General features: G+C 42.9%; 1 long non-coding RNA gene across 9 annotated transcripts in view; it reads right to left on the bottom strand.

Moving 5' to 3' along the window:
* Window positions 1-19,591, bottom strand: part of LOC110259881 (uncharacterized) — a 91,292-nt gene that overhangs the window by 65,764 nt on the left and 5,937 nt on the right. For all 9 annotated transcript variants that reach the window (XR_014840188.1, XR_002342301.2, XR_014840185.1 and 6 more), the window contains exon 3: window positions 18,951-19,125. This is a non-coding gene — a long non-coding RNA (uncharacterized LOC110259881). The remainder of the gene's footprint in view (window positions 1-18,950; window positions 19,126-19,591) is intronic.

Genomic DNA, 19,591 nt, shown 5'->3' with positions numbered 1-19,591 from the left:
AACATGGAGCTGGAGGAATCAGGCTCCCGGACTTCAGACTACACTACAAAGCAACAGTCGTCAAAACTGCATGGTACTGGCACAAAGACAGACATATAGATCAGTGGAACAGGACAGAAAGCCCAGAATTAAACCCATGCACTTACAGCCAACTAATCTATGACAAAGGAAGCAAGACTATACAATGGAGAAAGGACAGCTTGTTCAATAAGTGGTGCTGGGAAAACTGGACAGCCACATGGAAAAGAATGAAATGAGAACACTCCCTAACACCATACACAAAAATAAACTCAAAATGGATTGAAGGCCTAGACATAAGACCAGACACTATCAAACTCCTAGAGGAAAACACAGGCCAAACACTCTCGGACATAAACGACAGCAACATCTTCTCAGATCCACCTCTTAGAGAGTATTGACAACAAAAAAGAAAAATAAACAAACGGGACCTACTCAAACTTCAAAGTTTCTGCACAGCAAAGGAAACCCTCAACAACACAAAAAGACAACCCACAGAATGGGAGACAATCTTTGCAAATGAATCGACGGACAAGGGATTAATCGCCAAAATTTATAAACACCTTCTGCAGCTCCATACCAAAAAAACAAACAACCCCACCCAAAAATGGGCAGAAGATCTAAACAGACAGTTCTCCAAAGAAGACATACAGATGGCCGAGAAACACATGAAACGATGTTCAGCGTCACTCATTATTAGAGAAATGCAAGTCAAAACCACGATGAGGCACCACCTTACACCAGCCAGAGTGGCCATCATCCAAAAGTCTACAAACAGTAAGTGCTGGAGAGGGTGTGGAGAAAAAGGAACCCTGTTACACTGTTGGTGGGACTGTAAATTGGTGCGACCACCGTGGAAAGCAGCATGGAGATTCCTCAGAAAACCAAACATAGAACTACCATTTGATCCAGCAATCCCACTCCTGGGCATCTATCCAGAGAAAACCACGACTCGCAAAGACACATGTATTCCAGTGTTCATTGCAGCACTACTTACAACAGCCAAGACACGGAAACAACCTCAATGCCCATCGACAGAGGAGTGGATCCAGAAGATGTGGTACCTATACACAATGGAATATCACTCAGCCATCAAAAAGAACGAAATGCCGGCATTTGTAGCAACATGGATGGACCTAGAAACTATCATGCTAAGTGAAGTCAGCCATACAATGAGACACCAACATCACACGCTTTCCCTGACATGTGGAATCTGAAAAATGGACAGACGGAACTTCTTTGCAGAACAGATGCTGACTCACAGACACTGAAAAACTTATGGTCTCCGGAGGGGACGGTCTGGGGGGGTGGGGGGATGTGCTTGGAAAGCCTGTGAAATCAGATTGTTATGATCATTACACAACTACAGATGTGATAACTTCATTTGAGTAATTTAAAAAATGGCAATAAGAACATACACACCAGGAGTTCCCGTGGTGGCGCAGTGGTTAACGAATCCAACTAGGAACCATGAGGTTGCGGGTTCAGTCCCTGCCCTTGCTCAGTGGGTTAACGATCCGGCGTTGCCGTGAGCTGTGGTGTAGGTTGCAGACGCGGCTCGGATCCCGTGTTGCCGTGGCTCTGGCGTAGGCCAGCAGCTACAGCTCCGATTTGACCCCTAGCCTGGGAACCTCCATATGCCACGGGAGTGGCCCAAGAAATAGCAAAAAAGACAAAAAGACAAAAAGACAAAAAAAAAAAAAAAAAAAGAACATACACATCAATAATTACCTTAAATGTTAATGGACTAAACGCCCCAACCAAAAGACACAGACTGGCTGAATGGATACAAAAACAAGATCCATATATATGCTGTCTTCAAGAGACCCACTTCACTTGTAGGGACACATACAAATTGAAAGTGAGAGGATGGAAGAAAATATTTCATGCAAACAGGGATCAAAAGAAAGCTGGAGTAGCAATACTCATATCAGACAAAATAGACTTTAAAATGAGGAATACTTTAAGGAACAAAGAAGGTCATTACATAATGATCAAAGGATCAATCCAAGAAGAAGGCATAACAATTTTAAATATCTACGCACGCAACATAGGTTCACCACATATATAAGGCAACTGCTTACAACCTTAAAGGGACAAATTAACAATACCACAATGATAGTGGAGGACTTTAGCACCCCACTTACAGCAATGGACAGATCAACCAGAGAGAAAATCAACAAGGAAACACAGGCCCTGAATGAAGCATTAAACCAGATGGACTTAATAGATATTTACAGGATATAACAATTTTAAATATCTACGCACCAAACACAGGTTCACCACAACATATCAGGCAACTGCTAACAACCTTAAAAGGAGAAATCAACAATAACACAGCAATAGTGGGGGACTTTAACACCCCACTTACAGCAATGGACAGATCAACCAGACAGAAAATCAATAAGGAAACGCAGGCCCTGAATGATACATTAAACCAGATGGACTTAATAGATATTTATAGGACAATTCATCCAAAAGCAACAGAATACACACTCTTCTCAAGTGCACATGGAACACTCTCTAAGACTGACCACATCCTGGGCTACAAATCCAACCTCAGTAACTTTAAGAAAACTGCAATCATATCAAGCATCTTTTCCAACCACAACGCCATACAACTGGACAGCAACAGCAAGGGAAAAAACTGCAAAAAAACACAAACACGTGGAGACTAAACAGCATGCTACTAAACAACCAATGGATCACTGAAGAAATCAAAGAGGAAATGAGAAAATACCTAGAAGCAAATGACAACAAAGACACAACACCCCAAAACCTATGGGATGCAGCAAAACCCATTCTAAGAGGAAAGTTTATAGCAATGCAAGCCCACCTCAGGAAAGAAGAAAAAGCTCACATAAACAAGCTAACTTTACATCTAAAGCAGCTCGAGAGAGAAGAACAGACAAGACCTGAAGTTAGTAGAAGGAAAGAAATCATAAGGCTCAGAGCAGAAATCAATGAAATAGAAGCAAAGAAAACCACAGAAAAGATCAGTGAAACGAAAAGCTGGTTCTTCGAAAAGATCAGCAAAATCGATATACCCCTAGCCAGACTTACCAAGCAAAAAAGAGAGAGGACACAAATCAATAAAATTAGAAATGAAAAAGGAGAAGTAACACCGGACATCACAGACATACAAAGGATCATAAGAGACTACTACATGCAACTATATGCCAATAAAATGGAAAACCTAGAAGAAATGAACAAATTCTTAGAAAAGTACAATCTTCCAAGACTAAACCAAGATGAAATAGAAAAGATGAATGGACCCATCACAAGAACTGAAATTGAAACTGTGATTAAAAAACTTCCAACAAACAAAAGTCCAGGACCAGATGGCTTCACAGGCAAATTCTACCAAACATTTAGAGAAGAGCCAACACCTCTCCTTCTGAAACCATTTCAAAAAATTGCAGAAGAAGGGATACTCCCAAACTCATTCTATGAGGCCACCGTCACCCTGGTACCAAAACCAGACAACGACTCCACAAAAAAAGAAAACCACAGGCCGATATCACTGATGAACATCGATGCAAAAATCCTCAACAAAACACTCGCAAACCGCATCCAACAATACATTAAAAGGACTGCACGTCATGATCAAGTGGGATTCATCCCAGGGATGCAAGGGTTCTTCGATATCCGCAAATCCATCAGTGTGATACACCACATTAGCAAACTGAAGGATAAAAACCATATGATCCTCTCAATAGACGCAGGAAAAGCCTTTGACAACATCCAACACCCATTCCTGATTAAAAAAAAAAAAAAAAAAAAAAAACCCTTCAGAAAGTGGGCATAACGGGAACCTACCTCAACATGATAAAGGCCATATACGACAAACCCACAGCGAACATCATTCTCAATGGTGAAAAGCTGAACGAATTCCCGCTGAGATCAGGAACAAGACAAGGATGTCCGCTCTCGCCACTACTCTGCAACATAGTTCTGGAAGTCCTAGCCACAGCAATCAGAGAAGTAAAAGAGATCAAAGGAATCCAAATTGGAAAGGAAGAAGCCAAACTATCACTATTTGCAGATGACATGATACTATACCTAGAGAATCCTAAAGACTCTACCAGAAAACCGTTAGAGCTCATCCACGAATTTGGCAACGTCGCGGGATACAAAATCAATACACAGAAGTCGATAGCGTTTCTATATACTAACAACGAAAAAGCAGAGAAGGAAATTAGGGAAGCAATCCCGTTTACCATCGCATCCAAAAGAATAAAATACTTAGGAGCAAACCTACCTAAAGCAACAAAAGACCTGTACTCTGAAAACTACAAGCCACTGACGAAAGAAATCAAAGATGACACAAATAGATGGAAAGATATACCATGCTTGTGGATTGGAAGAGTTAATACTATCAAAATGACTACGCTACCCGAGGCAATCTACAGATTCAATGCAATCCCTATCAAATTACCAAGGACATTTTTCACAGAACTCGAACAAAACACTTTAAAGTTTGTTTGGAAGTACAAAAGACCCAGAATAGCCAAAGACATCCTGAAAAAGAAACATGGAGCTGGAGGAATCAGGCTCCCGGACTTCAGACTACACTACAAAGCAACAGTCGTCAAAACTGCATGGTACTGGCACAAAGACAGACATATAGATCAGTGGAACAGGACAGAAAGCCCAGAATTAAACCCATGCACTTACAGCCAACTAATCTATGACAAAGGAAGCAAGACTATACAATGGAGAAAGGACAGCTTGTTCAATAAGTGGTGCTGGGAAAACTGGACAGCCACATGGAAAAGAATGAAATGAGAACACTCCCTAACACCATACACAAAAATAAACTCAAAATGGATTGAAGGCCTAGACATAAGACCAGACACTATCAAACTCCTAGAGGAAAACACAGGCCAAACACTCTCGGACATAAACGACAGCAACATCTTCTCAGATCCACCTCTTAGAGAGTATTGACAACAAAAAAGAAAAATAAACAAACGGGACCTACTCAAACTTCAAAGTTTCTGCACAGCAAAGGAAACCCTCAACAACACAAAAAGACAACCCACAGAATGGGAGACAATCTTTGCAAATGAATCGACGGACAAGGGATTAATCGCCAAAATTTATAAACACCTTCTGCAGCTCCATACCAAAAAAACAAACAACCCCACCCAAAAATGGGCAGAAGATCTAAACAGACAGTTCTCCAAAGAAGACATACAGATGGCCGAGAAACACATGAAACGATGTTCAGCGTCACTCATTATTAGAGAAATGCAAGTCAAAACCACGATGAGGCACCACCTTACACCAGCCAGAGTGGCCATCATCCAAAAGTCTACAAACAGTAAGTGCTGGAGAGGGTGTGGAGAAAAAGGAACCCTGTTACACTGTTGGTGGGACTGTAAATTGGTGCGACCACCGTGGAAAGCAGCATGGAGATTCCTCAGAAAACCAAACATAGAACTACCATTTGATCCAGCAATCCCACTCCTGGGCATCTATCCAGAGAAAACCACGACTCGCAAAGACACATGTATTCCAGTGTTCATTGCAGCACTACTTACAACAGCCAAGACACGGAAACAACCTCAATGCCCATCGACAGAGGAGTGGATCCAGAAGATGTGGTACCTATACACAATGGAATATCACTCAGCCATCAAAAAGAACGAAATGCCGGCATTTGTAGCAACATGGATGGACCTAGAAACTATCATGCTAAGTGAAGTCAGCCATACAATGAGACACCAACATCACACGCTTTCCCTGACATGTGGAATCTGAAAAATGGACAGACGGAACTTCTTTGCAGAACAGATGCTGACTCACAGACACTGAAAAACTTATGGTCTCCGGAGGGGACGGTCTGGGGGGGTGGGGGGATGTGCTTGGAAAGCCTGTGAAATCAGATTGTTATGATCATTACACAACTACAGATGTGATAACTTCATTTGAGTAATTTAAAAAATGGCAATAAGAACATACACACCAGGAGTTCCCGTGGTGGCGCAGTGGTTAACGAATCCAACTAGGAACCATGAGGTTGCGGGTTCAGTCCCTGCCCTTGCTCAGTGGGTTAACGATCCGGCGTTGCCGTGAGCTGTGGTGTAGGTTGCAGACGCGGCTCGGATCCCGTGTTGCCGTGGCTCTGGCGTAGGCCAGCAGCTACAGCTCCGATTTGACCCCTAGCCTGGGAACCTCCATATGCCACGGGAGTGGCCCAAGAAATAGCAAAAAAGACAAAAAGACAAAAAGACAAAAAAAAAAAAAAAAAAAAAAGAACATACACATCAATAATTACCTTAAATGTTAATGGACTAAACGCCCCAACCAAAAGACACAGACTGGCTGAATGGATACAAAAACAAGATCCATATATATGCTGTCTTCAAGAGACCCACTTCACTTGTAGGGACACATACAAATTGAAAGTGAGAGGATGGAAGAAAATATTTCATGCAAACAGGGATCAAAAGAAAGCTGGAGTAGCAATACTCATATCAGACAAAATAGACTTTAAAATGAGGAATACTTTAAGGAACAAAGAAGGTCATTACATAATGATCAAAGGATCAATCCAAGAAGAAGGCATAACAATTTTAAATATCTACGCACGCAACATAGGTTCACCACATATATAAGGCAACTGCTTACAACCTTAAAGGGACAAATTAACAATACCACAATGATAGTGGAGGACTTTAGCACCCCACTTACAGCAATGGACAGATCAACCAGAGAGAAAATCAACAAGGAAACACAGGCCCTGAATGAAGCATTAAACCAGATGGACTTAATAGATATTTACAGGATATAACAATTTTAAATATCTACGCACCAAACACAGGTTCACCACAACATATCAGGCAACTGCTAACAACCTTAAAAGGAGAAATCAACAATAACACAGCAATAGTGGGGGACTTTAACACCCCACTTACAGCAATGGACAGATCAACCAGACAGAAAATCAATAAGGAAACGCAGGCCCTGAATGATACATTAAACCAGATGGACTTAATAGATATTTATAGGACAATTCATCCAAAAGCAACAGAATACACACTCTTCTCAAGTGCACATGGAACACTCTCTAAGACTGACCACATCCTGGGCTACAAATCCAACCTCGGTAACTTTAAGAAAACTGCAATCATATCAAGCATCTTTTCCAACCACAACGCCATACAACTGGACAGCAACAGCAAGGGAAAAAACTGCAAAAAAACACAAACACGTGGAGACTAAACAGCATGCTACTAAACAACCAATGGATCACTGAAGAAATCAAAGAGGAAATGAGAAAATACCTAGAAGCAAATGACAACAAAGACACAACACCCCAAAACCTATGGGATGCAGCAAAACCCATTCTAAGAGGAAAGTTTATAGCAATGCAAGCCCACCTCAGGAAAGAAGAAAAAGCTCACATAAACAAGCTAACTTTACATCTAAAGCAGCTCGAGAGAGAAGAACAGACAAGACCTGAAGTTAGTAGAAGGAAAGAAATCATAAGGCTCAGAGCAGAAATCAATGAAATAGAAGCAAAGAAAACCACAGAAAAGATCAGTGAAACGAAAAGCTGGTTCTTCGAAAAGATCAGCAAAATCGATATACCCCTAGCCAGACTTACCAAGCAAAAAAGAGAGAGGACACAAATCAATAAAATTAGAAATGAAAAAGGAGAAGTAACACCGGACATCACAGACATACAAAGGATCATAAGAGACTACTACATGCAACTATATGCCAATAAAATGGAAAACCTAGAAGAAATGAACAAATTCTTAGAAAAGTACAATCTTCCAAGACTAAACCAAGATGAAATAGAAAAGATGAATGGACCCATCACAAGAACTGAAATTGAAACTGTGATTAAAAAACTTCCAACAAACAAAAGTCCAGGACCAGATGGCTTCACAGGCAAATTCTACCAAACATTTAGAGAAGAGCCAACACCTCTCCTTCTGAAACCATTTCAAAAAATTGCAGAAGAAGGGATACTCCCAAACTCATTCTATGAGGCCACCGTCACCCTGGTACCAAAACCAGACAACGACTCCACAAAAAAAGAAAACCACAGGCCGATATCACTGATGAACATCGATGCAAAAATCCTCAACAAAACACTCGCAAACCGCATCCAACAATACATTAAAAGGACTGCACGTCATGATCAAGTGGGATTCATCCCAGGGATGCAAGGGTTCTTCGATATCCGCAAATCCATCAGTGTGATACACCACATTAGCAAACTGAAGGATAAAAACCATATGATCCTCTCAATAGACGCAGGAAAAGCCTTTGACAACATCCAACACCCATTCCTGATTAAAAAAAAAAAAAAAAAAAAAAAACCCTTCAGAAAGTGGGCATAACGGGAACCTACCTCAACATGATAAAGGCCATATACGACAAACCCACAGCGAACATCATTCTCAATGGTGAAAAGCTGAACGAATTCCCGCTGAGATCAGGAACAAGACAAGGATGTCCGCTCTCGCCACTACTCTGCAACATAGTTCTGGAAGTCCTAGCCACAGCAATCAGAGAAGTAAAAGAGATCAAAGGAATCCAAATTGGAAAGGAAGAAGCCAAACTATCACTATTTGCAGATGACATGATACTATACCTAGAGAATCCTAAAGACTCTACCAGAAAACCGTTAGAGCTCATCCACGAATTTGGCAACGTCGCGGGATACAAAATCAATACACAGAAGTCGATAGCGTTTCTATATACTAACAACGAAAAAGCAGAGAAGGAAATTAGGGAAGCAATCCCGTTTACCATCGCATCCAAAAGAATAAAATACTTAGGAGCAAACCTACCTAAAGCAACAAAAGACCTGTACTCTGAAAACTACAAGCCACTGACGAAAGAAATCAAAGATGACACAAATAGATGGAAAGATATACCATGCTTGTGGATTGGAAGAGTTAATACTATCAAAATGACTACGCTACCCGAGGCAATCTACAGATTCAATGCAATCCCTATCAAATTACCAAGGACATTTTTCACAGAACTCGAACAAAACACTTTAAAGTTTGTTTGGAAGTACAAAAGACCCAGAATAGCCAAAGACATCCTGAAAAAGAAACATGGAGCTGGAGGAATCAGGCTCCCGGACTTCAGACTACACTACAAAGCAACAGTCGTCAAAACTGCATGGTACTGGCACAAAGACAGACATATAGATCAGTGGAACAGGACAGAAAGCCCAGAATTAAACCCATGCACTTACAGCCAACTAATCTATGACAAAGGAAGCAAGACTATACAATGGAGAAAGGACAGCTTGTTCAATAAGTGGTGCTGGGAAAACTGGACAGCCACATGGAAAAGAATGAAATGAGAACACTCCCTAACACCATACACAAAAATAAACTCAAAATGGATTGAAGGCCTAGACATAAGACCAGACACTATCAAACTCCTAGAGGAAAACACAGGCCAAACACTCTCGGACATAAACGACAGCAACATCTTCTCAGATCCACCTCTTAGAGAGTATTGACAACAAAAAAGAAAAATAAACAAACGGGACCTACTCAAACTTCAAAGTTTCTGCACAGCAAAGGAAACCCTCAACAACACAAAAAGACAACCCACAGAATGGGAGACAATCTTTGCAAATGAATCGACGGACAAGGGATTAATTGCCAAAATTTATAAACACCTTCTGCAGCTCCATACCAAAAAAACAAACAACCCCACCCAAAAATGGGCAGAAGATCTAAACAGACAGTTCTCCAAAGAAGACATACAGATGGCCGAGAAACACATGAAACGATGTTCAGCGTCACTCATTATTAGAGAAATGCAAGTCAAAACCACGATGAGGCACCACCTTACACCAGCCAGAGTGGCCATCATCCAAAAGTCTACAAACAGTAAGTGCTGGAGAGGGTGTGGAGAAAAAGGAACCCTGTTACACTGTTGGTGGGACTGTAAATTGGTGCGACCACCGTGGAAAGCAGCATGGAGATTCCTCAGAAAACCAAACATAGAACTACCATTTGATCCAGCAATCCCACTCCTGGGCATCTATCCAGAGAAAACCACGACTCGCAAAGACACATGTATTCCAGTGTTCATTGCAGCACTACTTACAACAGCCAAGACACGGAAACAACCTCAATGCCCATCGACAGAGGAGTGGATCCAGAAGATGTGGTACCTATACACAATGGAATATCACTCAGCCATCAAAAAGAACGAAATGCCGGCATTTGTAGCAACATGGATGGACCTAGAAACTATCATGCTAAGTGAAGTCAGCCATACAATGAGACACCAACATCACACGCTTTCCCTGACATGTGGAATCTGAAAAATGGACAGACGGAACTTCTTTGCAGAACAGATGCTGACTCACAGACACTGAAAAACTTATGGTCTCCGGAGGGGACGGTCTGGGGGGGTGGGGGGATGTGCTTGGAAAGCCTGTGAAATCAGATTGTTATGATCATTACACAACTACAGATGTGATAACTTCATTTGAGTAATTTAAAAAATGGCAATAAGAACATACACACCAGGAGTTCCCGTGGTGGCGCAGTGGTTAACGAATCCAACTAGGAACCATGAGGTTGCGGGTTCAGTCCCTGCCCTTGCTCAGTGGGTTAACGATCCGGCGTTGCCGTGAGCTGTGGTGTAGGTTGCAGACGCGGCTCGGATCCCGTGTTGCCGTGGCTCTGGCGTAGGCCAGCAGCTACAGCTCCGATTTGACCCCTAGCCTGGGAACCTCCATATGCCACGGGAGTGGCCCAAGAAATAGCAAAAAAGACAAAAAGACAAAAAGACAAAAAAAAAAAAAAAAAAAAAAGAACATACACATCAATAATTACCTTAAATGTTAATGGACTAAACGCCCCAACCAAAAGACACAGACTGGCTGAATGGATACAAAAACAAGATCCATATATATGCTGTCTTCAAGAGACCCACTTCACTTGTAGGGACACATACAAATTGAAAGTGAGAGGATGGAAGAAAATATTTCATGCAAACAGGGATCAAAAGAAAGCTGGAGTAGCAATACTCATATCAGACAAAATAGACTTTAAAATGAGGAATACTTTAAGGAACAAAGAAGGTCATTACATAATGATCAAAGGATCAATCCAAGAAGAAGGCATAACAATTTTAAATATCTACGCACGCAACATAGGTTCACCACATATATAAGGCAACTGCTTACAACCTTAAAGGGACAAATTAACAATACCACAATGATAGTGGAGGACTTTAGCACCCCACTTACAGCAATGGACAGATCAACCAGAGAGAAAATCAACAAGGAAACACAGGCCCTGAATGAAGCATTAAACCAGATGGACTTAATAGATATTTACAGGATATAACAATTTTAAATATCTACGCACCAAACACAGGTTCACCACAACATATCAGGCAACTGCTAACAACCTTAAAAGGAGAAATCAACAATAACACAGCAATAGTGGGGGACTTTAACACCCCACTTACAGCAATGGACAGATCAACCAGACAGAAAATCAATAAGGAAACGCAGGCCCTGAATGATACATTAAACCAGATGGACTTAATAGATATTTATAGGACAATTCATCCAAAAGCAACAGAATACACACTCTTCTCAAGTGCACATGGAACACTCTCTAAGACTGACCACATCCTGGGCTACAAATCCAACCTCGGTAACTTTAAGAAAACTGCAATCATATCAAGCATCTTTTCCAACCACAACGCCATACAACTGGACAGCAACAGCAAGGGAAAAAACTGCAAAAAAACACAAACACGTGGAGACTAAACAGCATGCTACTAAACAACCAATGGATCACTGAAGAAATCAAAGAGGAAATGAGAAAATACCTAGAAGCAAATGACAACAAAGACACAACACCCCAAAACCTATGGGATGCAGCAAAACCCATTCTAAGAGGAAAGTTTATAGCAATGCAAGCCCACCTCAGGAAAGAAGAAAAAGCTCACATAAACAAGCTAACTTTACATCTAAAGCAGCTCGAGAGAGAAGAACAGACAAGACCTGAAGTTAGTAGAAGGAAAGAAATCATAAGGCTCAGAGCAGAAATCAATGAAATAGAAGCAAAGAAAACCACAGAAAAGATCAGTGAAACGAAAAGCTGGTTCTTCGAAAAGATCAGCAAAATCGATATACCCCTAGCCAGACTTACCAAGCAAAAAAGAGAGAGGACACAAATCAATAAAATTAGAAATGAAAAAGGAGAAGTAACACCGGACATCACAGACATACAAAGGATCATAAGAGACTACTACATGCAACTATATGCCAATAAAATGGAAAACCTAGAAGAAATGAACAAATTCTTAGAAAAGTACAATCTTCCAAGACTAAACCAAGATGAAATAGAAAAGATGAATGGACCCATCACAAGAACTGAAATTGAAACTGTGATTAAAAAACTTCCAACAAACAAAAGTCCAGGACCAGATGGCTTCACAGGCAAATTCTACCAAACATTTAGAGAAGAGCCAACACCTCTCCTTCTGAAACCATTTCAAAAAATTGCAGAAGAAGGGATACTCCCAAACTCATTCTATGAGGCCACCGTCACCCTGGTACCAAAACCAGACAACGACTCCACAAAAAAAGAAAACCACAGGCCGATATCACTGATGAACATCGATGCAAAAATCCTCAACAAAACACTCGCAAACCGCATCCAACAATACATTAAAAGGACTGCACGTCATGATCAAGTGGGATTCATCCCAGGGATGCAAGGGTTCTTCGATATCCGCAAATCCATCAGTGTGATACACCACATTAGCAAACTGAAGGATAAAAACCATATGATCCTCTCAATAGACGCAGGAAAAGCCTTTGACAACATCCAACACCCATTCCTGATTAAAAAAAAAAAAAAAAAAAAAAAAACCCTTCAGAAAGTGGGCATAACGGGAACCTACCTCAACATGATAAAGGCCATATACGACAAACCCACAGCGAACATCATTCTCAATGGTGAAAAGCTGAACGAATTCCCGCTGAGATCAGGAACAAGACAAGGATGTCCGCTCTCGCCACTACTCTGCAACATAGTTCTGGAAGTCCTAGCCACAGCAATCAGAGAAGTAAAAGAGATCAAAGGAATCCAAATTGGAAAGGAAGAAGCCAAACTATCACTATTTGCAGATGACATGATACTATACCTAGAGAATCCTAAAGACTCTACCAGAAAACCGTTAGAGCTCATCCACGAATTTGGCAACGTCGCGGGATACAAAATCAATACACAGAAGTCGATAGCGTTTCTATATACTAACAACGAAAAAGCAGAGAAGGAAATTAGGGAAGCAATCCCGTTTACCATCGCATCCAAAAGAATAAAATACTTAGGAGCAAACCTACCTAAAGCAACAAAAGACCTGTACTCTGAAAACTACAAGCCACTGACGAAAGAAATCAAAGATGACACAAATAGATGGAAAGATATACCATGCTTGTGGATTGGAAGAGTTAATACTATCAAAATGACTACGCTACCCGAGGCAATCTACAGATTCAATGCAATCCCTATCAAATTACCAAGGACATTTTTCACAGAACTCGAACAAAACACTTTAAAGTTTGTTTGGAAGTACAAAAGACCCAGAATAGCCAAAGACATCCTGAAAAAGAAACATGGAGCTGGAGGAATCAGGCTCCCGGACTTCAGACTACACTACAAAGCAACAGTCGTCAAAACTGCATGGTACTGGCACAAAGACAGACATATAGATCAGTGGAACAGGACAGAAAGCCCAGAATTAAACCCATGCACTTACAGCCAACTAATCTATGACAAAGGAAGCAAGACTATACAATGGAGAAAGGACAGCTTGTTCAATAAGTGGTGCTGGGAAAACTGGACAGCCACATGGAAAAGAATGAAATGAGAACACTCCCTAACACCATACACAAAAATAAACTCAAAATGGATTGAAGGCCTAGACATAAGACCAGACACTATCAAACTCCTAGAGGAAAACACAGGCCAAACACTCTCGGACATAAACGACAGCAACATCTTCTCAGATCCACCTCTTAGAGAGTATTGACAACAAAAAAGAAAAATAAACAAACGGGACCTACTCAAACTTCAAAGTTTCTGCACAGCAAAGGAAACCCTCAACAACACAAAAAGACAACCCACAGAATGGGAGACAATCTTTGCAAATGAATCGACGGACAAGGGATTAATCGCCAAAATTTATAAACACCTTCTGCAGCTCCATACCAAAAAAACAAACAACCCCACCCAAAAATGGGCAGAAGATCTAAACAGACAGTTCTCCAAAGAAGACATACAGATGGCCGAGAAACACATGAAACGATGTTCAGCGTCACTCATTATTAGAGAAATGCAAGTCAAAACCACGATGAGGCACCACCTTACACCAGCCAGAGTGGCCATCATCCAAAAGTCTACAAACAGTAAGTGCTGGAGAGGGTGTGGAGAAAAAGGAACCCTGTTACACTGTTGGTGGGACTGTAAATTGGTGCGACCACCGTGGAAAGCAGCATGGAGATTCCTCAGAAAACCAAACATAGAACTACCATTTGATCCAGCAATCCCACTCCTGGGCATCTATCCAGAGAAAACCACGACTCGCAAAGACACATGTATTCCAGTGTTCATTGCAGCACTACTTACAATAGCCAAGACACGGAAACAACCTCAATGCCCATCGACAGAGGAGTGGATCCAGAAGATGTGGTACCTATACACAATGGAATATCACTCAGCCATCAAAAAGAACGAAATGCCGGCATTTGTAGCAACATGGATGGACCTAGAAACTATCATGCTAAGTGAAGTCAGCCATACAATGAGACACCAACATCACACGCTTTCCCTGACATGTGGAATCTGAAAAATGGACAGACGGAACTTCTTTGCAGAACAGATGCTGACTCACAGACACTGAAAAACTTGGTCTCCGGAGGGGATGGTTTCGGGGGCGGGGGGATGTGCTTGGGTCATGGGATGGAATTCAGATTGAAATCAGATTGTTATGATCATTACACAACTACAGATGTGATAAATTCGTTTGAGTAATAATAAAATAAATCAGTAAAATAATGGTTGTATAAGGAGTAAATAAATATATAAATAAAATTATATTGCAATATAACCTTGTACAGCTTAAATTTAACCTTACTGGCCATATCTTAGAATCTTTTCTAGGCGTTACCATCATGGCTCAGTGGTTATTGAGTCCAACTTGCAACCATGAGGTTGCAGGTTTGATCCCTGGCCTTGCTCAGTGGGCTGGGGATGGGCCGTGCTGTGATGTTTGATGTGGGTCGCAGATGCGGCTCAGATCCCGCTTTGCTGTGGCTGTCGTGTCGGGCGGCAGCTACAGCACTGATCAGACCCCTAACCTGGGAACCTCCATATACCGCAGGTACAGCCCTAGAAAAGGCAAAAAGACCCAAAAAAATAAATAAATAAAAGAATCTTTTCTAAATTAAAAATCAGCCAGAAAGTTTACGGAAGAACATGTTCGGCATTGCTCTGGTAACTTGTGAGATATTGTGTGCAAGTCTATAAATTGTCACTTTGCATCTATAATTTTTTTTTTTTTTGGCTGCAACTGTGGCAGGGATTGAACCTGCACCACAGCAGCAACCTGAGCCACATCAGTGACAATGCCAGATCCTTACCTTCACCGAGCCACAAGGGAACACCTACAGTTTTACTTCTTTTTTTTTTCTTTTTTTTTTTTTTTCGGTCTCTTTAGGTCCACACCCTCAGCATATGGAAATTCCCAGGCCAGGGGGTTGAATCAGAGCTGTAGCTACCGGCCACAGCCACAGCAATGCCAGATCTGAGCCACATCTGGGACCTACACCTAGCTCACGGCAACACTGGATCCTTAACCTAATAAGCAAGGCCAGGGATCGAGCTTGAGTCCTCATGGATACCAGCTCCTAATTTTACATTTTAAGATGCTTCCAATTATCACTTACCTCAGATTAAATAAAACCCCAAATAAACACAGTTAAAACATATAGGAAAGCAGTTCCCTGGTGGCTTAGCAGGTTAAGGATCCAGCACTGTCACTGCTGTGGCGCAGGTTCAATCCCTGGCCGGAAAACTTCTGCATGCCATGGGCATGACAAAAGGAAAAAAACATATGAAGGTTCCCCATTCAAACTCAGATCAGAGAATAAACCATAACATAAATAAGCATCAAATCCAAACATTTTAATGTTGGGTTGTGTGCATTCTCTGGCTGTACTGTGTAATTCCTACTAGACTTCTCATTTTTGATGAAAAAGGCAGGTCAATTTCCTATGTATCCATTTTAAAATACACCAAAAAAAAGTTCTTTATTCAAAATGTTTATACTCAACAGCTCAAAAAAATTTTTTCTTTCTTTTTGTCTACACTCACAGCATGTGAAATTTCCTGGGCCAGGAACAGAATGCATACCACAGCAATGACCCGAGCCACAGCAGTGACAACGCTGGATCCTTAATGTACTAAACCACCAGAGAACTTCTGTCAGTGTATATATATATACATATATACATATACATTTTTTTTTTTTTGCCACATTTGTGGCCTGTGGAAGTTCCTAGGGCAGGGACTGAACGCACACCACAGCTGCAACCTGCACCACAGCTGCAGCAAGTCTGGATCCTTAACCTGGAAAATTTCTTGGAAGTACTTTTTAATTTTAGCTGTCCTTTATCAGTGTGTGATAGTATTTCGCTGTGGTTTTAATTTGCATTTCCTTAAGGACAGTAACGTTGGACCACTTTTGATATCCTTAACCCACTGAGCGAGGCCAGGGATCCATCCCGAATCCTCACAGACACTATGTCAGGTTCTTAACCCGCAAAGCCACAACGAAAGACACTTTCTAACGGCAGAGTGTGTAGCTCACAATGAAGATATGACAGTTATGGACATCTATGTGCCCATTTGCAAAGTTATCAACATTTTTAGAGCTAAACCTATAAAAAATATATAAGAAATAGAAGCAGGCGGAGTTCCCGTCATGGCGCAGTGGTTAACGAATCCGACTAGGAACCATGAGGTTGCGGGTTCAGTCCCTGCCCTTGCTCAGTGGGTTAACGATCAGGCGTTGCCGTGAGCTGTGGTGTAGGTTGCAGACGCGGCTCGGATCCCGCGTTGCTGTGGCTCTGGCGTAGGCCGGTGGCTACAGCTCCGATTCAACCCCTAGCCTGGGAACCTCCATATGCCGCGGGAGCGGCCCAAGAAATAGCAACAACAACAACAGCAAAAAGACAAAAAAAAAAAAAAATAGAAGCACATGAATATGAGAACACTAATTCATTTCTCTCAGCCCAGGATAAATCAAAAGGACCAAAAAAGAAATGGATGTAGAAAGAGCTTAATAGAATGCAAAAAGCCTAAACAACTGAATAAGGCAAATCCAACCGATCTAGGTAATGAATTCTGTATCCTGAAAACAGAGAAGAGAACTCTCTTGCAGATGCCCATGGAACACATTCACAAACGTAACCACACATTAGACCAAAAAAAAAAAGAAGAAAAAGACAACACACCACCAAAAGAAGAATTAGACCCCAACCTCTAAGAGAGCACCCCAGTTCCCTCATAGCTTCTTTTCCAGACACATCCCCGCTCCCCACCCAGCACAGCTTGCCAGTGACAGAAAGGGAGATCCCCTCTGACAATTCAAACAAGCGCATGGGATCTGCTATAACTAACTAACCCATACTGGTCCATTATTATTAACAAAAGCCATACTTTATTTGGTAAAAATAAATAAATAAAGTAAAAGAAGTGCATGTGTGCCTGGGAGAATCTGGGGCTTGTCCTGCAGGCAAAGGAGGATGGATGGGGTGATGAAAATGACCACATGAAGGAGGAAAGGAAGTGAGGCGGCGAGAAGGGCTGAAGCATTGCCACCTCCCAGCTTAAACTCCTCCCACCTTCCTCACACCACAGCGTCCCTGGGGACCTCACGTCCTCTGTCCTGCTGTCCCTTCCCTGTCCCAAGAGCCCACCAGCCTCCAGAGACGCAGCCAGGGAGGGGTGCCCTTTCTCCTTGAATCTCAATCCCTGAAAATCACAGAGGCCCAGGAAGTGAGGGCGGAAGGAAGGGGCTCTGGAAGTGGCCCCTGAAATGGGGGGGCGGGTGGCCAGGGAAGGGCCAGAGAGATGGAGCCTGGGGCTACCCTGGGCTCTGGGTCAAGGCTGGACAGCCAGTGCCCTCTGACCTGGCTGAGCAGGGTGGGCTCGTGCTGTGGGGGGAGGTCTCAGCGTGGAAGTGGGATGGAGGTGTGAGGTCCCACGTGGTGAGAGGGGAGGGCCCCTGGAAACCGCAGAGACCATTCTCCTCCCCGGAGTGTGTCCTGCCCCTGCCCCTGCCCCTGCCCTCCACCCTTGAAATGCTGGGCAATAGCCTCACACCCCTCGCCCAGACCCACCGGTCTTCAGGGTCTGAGATGGCTGGAGGGTCTGCCGGGCAGGATCCTGAGAGGGAGAGAGCGAGCAGGCCAGGAAGGGCCCGCAGGCAGACAGGGAGGAGGGGGGTCCCAGCAAGCACGGGCGCCCACCCCACCTGTCTTCATGTCCTTGACTCGAGGAAGGCTTCTGGAAGTCACAGCAGTGAGTGACTCCAAAGCACGCCACCCCCACGGGTCAGGGTTCCCAGCCGAAATCCAGGCCCTCCACTGAGCAGCTGATGGAAGTAATTCACAGCTTAACCTCTCTGTGTCCATTTCCATCTCCTGACTCTTCACTTGCAGGATTAGAGGATGTACCACTCTGCAATGTTGTGAGTGAGAATTCGTCAGGATGGTGCTATGCCAAGTGGTCAGGCACAGTGGCGGGCAAACAAGCCCCAGTAAACACTCATGTGGATGGAGGTACCACTGGGTCGGGGATACTCCCTAGCCCTGCTCCGATGTCCCCGATGGTGTGGACACTCACCTTGGGGCTCTAGCTGCTGGACCGTCGGCCACAAAGTTAATCCTGCAGCCAGCCCAGACAGGTCCTTCCAGGCTCTGCAACCAACTCCTGGGTTTGATGCTTGGTGTCCCTGGGTCGCAGCCAAGGTCATTCAAGGAAACTGCTTTGGGATGGCTCTCGGTGGCTGGCTGGTAACCTGCAGGGCGGCCAGGAGCAAAAGGGAACATTTACAGGAGCTCCCTGGGTGTCAAACATCGAGACCATCTACTCCAACCGCACCAGCTGTTCCCAAGAAGTCATCCAAGATGCGCTGCTAACGTTTAAACTGAAACCGCATCGGGGTGGCTGGAGCCTGTGTGAAACCAGGATCTGAGTGGGCAGCAGGCCAGCACGCCAGGGATCATCAGGTGGGTGCTGAGTCACACTCCCAGATCTGAGTTCCTCCAGGGTTCTGACACCAGAGCGGATAAATGGTAACACGGGGCGAAATGTACTCACTGTGAATTATATTACACCCTTCAGCCCTTTCGGAACCATTACAGCTCACGAGCCAAAATCAACCCAAGAAGGATAGTGATGTCTAAAATGAGTCAATCCAGAGCATAAGAGTATGAACCCCCACACACCACCCTACCCTCAGCTAGAAAAAAGGAGAGAGAATA

The sequence above is a fragment of the Sus scrofa genome, chromosome 3 (genome assembly GCF_054392235.1).
Source record: "Sus scrofa isolate SSC_HxYL_T2T_F1_AM1 chromosome 3, Sscrofa_HxYL_maternal_Yorkshire_Landrace_v2.0, whole genome shotgun sequence".
NCBI classification, from domain to species: Eukaryota; Metazoa; Chordata; class Mammalia; order Artiodactyla; family Suidae; genus Sus; species Sus scrofa.
This window is presented reverse-complemented; position numbering and strand designations above follow the sequence as displayed.